Source organism: Hakea prostrata, chromosome 3 (genome assembly GCF_041222555.1).
Source record: "Hakea prostrata isolate BN-2017 chromosome 3, UWA_Hpros_2, whole genome shotgun sequence".
In the NCBI taxonomy this organism is placed as follows: Eukaryota; Viridiplantae; Streptophyta; class Magnoliopsida; order Proteales; family Proteaceae; genus Hakea; species Hakea prostrata.
Window position 1 is genome coordinate 24,744,223 of NC_142602.1, and position 2,756 is coordinate 24,746,978.

Consider the following 2,756-nt stretch of genomic DNA (forward strand, 5'->3'; position numbering starts at 1 on the left):
GTATGGATTGCCTTAAATCTCTTTCAAGAATTTGACTCCATGTGACTGCTTCAATCTATCTATTGAATTCTTGAAACATTGACTGATTTGTTTATTGTTAGTTGGAGGTTCTATGTAGATACAGATAACTATCAACTTCAAGCTGACTGTCCCAGGTAAGCATATAAAATGGACGATATTTCCCCCTTTGCTGAGAATGAAATGGTTGTTATAGATGATAATCACCTTGTTAGTTTCACCAGAATGTCCTAAAGCTTTTCTAATAGACTAGACAAATAAAAGTTACTGCATTGGCTTAGTGTTGGAATATCCCTCTCTTAGCAGGGGCATATTGGTCATTCTCTGTTCAAGTGTTTACTTGTAGTTTGTGTTCATTTAGAGGGGCTTTTCAGTACTTTCTATTGTTGTATATTTAAACCCCTGTTTTGGGTTTAGGGTTTCATATGTTCAATGTTGGTTTTCTTTCTCTTTGAGTTGCAATTCCTCTCTATTTCTCTTGCTCTTTGGTTTGAGGCTTGGTGGTTGGTTTCCTCTATGATTCGATGGTGTTCTAGCTTCCGATGTTAGCTTTGTGCTGTGCGTGGATGTGATGCTGCTGTGCATGTTCCAGGTGGGATCTTTCCTTTGGTATTTGGTTGTGATGCCATGTCTTCTTGGTTGCTCTCCTAAAAGTTACTTTTGTAGAGAGGCTGTCTATGTTATTTGAGAGTCTCCTTGTACCCAACTTTACATTGATTTAGTTGTGCATGTTATCTTGAGTCCTTTGGACTCATCCTTGGATGTGGGTCACTTGATTGAACCAAATAAAATTGTTGTCTCTTGTCTCTCTTTTATGCTTGATTCTGCTGCGCATTTGAGGTTATTCCTAACACTTATCTAGGCCTCGAGTTAATAAAAGTTCAGACCTATCACACTTTGTGAAGTTTCTTTTATTGATTAGGACAACTTAAGATTGGATATATGGATCATTGCTCACAATTTACTGTAAATTCTATATTTTTTTTATTTTCAAATAATTAAGTTTTGATGTTCAAAAATAATGTTCTTAAACTGCTCTTGTTATTGTATATTATTTTGTTTGATTTGCTACCCAGACCCCCCAAATGAAAGAAGAAAAGATGGTATATACTAGAAAGAATGGGTGTGAATCTTTTTGTTTCTTTAGTTCCCCTCCCCCCCATCTTGACCAAGTTGGTAGGTAAAATTATATAACCACTCTAAATGTAAAGTTTCTCGTTTTTGTGGAGCTTAAATAAGCATACAATCTTTGAACATTGATCAAATATTTTATTGCATTGCATCTTGGTCTATATTTGGATCTACTTCTTTGGTGCTTTGGTCGGTTACTTTGCCTTCACAATGCAAGATGTCAGCCTTTTTAGAGAAAGAAGCATTATTCTTTGATATATGGTAAACATAGTTTACATGGTATTGCACAAAGGAACACAACTTTCAATACCAAGCTGAAGATTGGACGATTTTGACACCTTGGTCGGTACTTTTTATGTCATTTGTTTGTTGGACAGGAGGCCTAATTATTTGATTTATGATGCATGGAGGTTATACAATGATGTGCATAGAAACACATGCATGAAACACATACATGTCAGAGGATTGAGGAGTGCATGGTATGGAGACTAGTTGAGGTATTAAAGACATCAAACTTCTCTTTTTTAAATTGATTTTGGAGTTGAATTATGTTTACTTAGTGATATAGGGTTGTTAACGTTGGTGTTGAACCATTTACTGTCTTTCCCTTTCCATTGACCGGGAAAGATGGTGATGCTTTGATTAAGATTTCATGGGTGGGATGTACATCCCTTTCTTAGTCATATAGGGATGTACACTCTTTTGTTCATGATCTGTTATGAAATAATGCATGATTTCTGTGCTTGGGTTTCATTCTTTGATGCACTGATACAGAGTGATGATCATTAAACTAGTTTTGAGCTGTTTTTCTTATCTTTTATTCTTTTTATTTGATCAGGTTTGGTGCTCTTTGAATCAGTGTGTACATTGAAGTTGCTTCTAATTCCTCTTCGTGATGGCTTTTTATCCTAGAACATGGTTTTGAGTGGACACATGCAGCATGTTTTTAAGTGGATACATTGCTTTTTATACAAGGTGGTTCTTCTTACCCATCCTATGATAATGTTTTGTTGGTGCTCTTATTCATTAATATATTCCTTTTTCTGATATTAGACCTAATGTGTGGTTTGTGATTTTCTGTCTACACTCCAGTGAGTGTAAAAAAGATGATAGTGGAAGGGTATGACAAGTTTTTGTTTTGAGATATAAGAGTTGGTTTACCACGGTTAGTTTGTCTTTTTCAGCTTTAAGGTTGGGTCTGAGATCATGGAACACATACAAGATGCCTTGTAAGTTGTCATAGAAATTGAAGAATGGTGGTTTCCTTGAAATTTTGTGGGGTGTATTTGGTTTGAATCATTGTTAAACTTGCCTGTTGCAGCATTTGCTAATGTTGTAGCAGTTATTTATTCTCGCTTGTTTAGTGGGTATAAAATTGATGTTACGAAGTTGACACAATTATCTCTTGTTGTAGACAAGATAAAATTGAAAATTCATTTATTTATTCTCTGTTGTTCAGTGGGTAAAACTCTATCTCTGACTCTGATTTTTTTTTCCTTTCTAAGTCTAAGTCGACTATGTTTCAGATAATTTAATTAATATAATTTGATGCTGCCTTTTTTGTCAATTCCTGCTAAGGTTTGGATGTGTTCAAAATAGATTTTTTT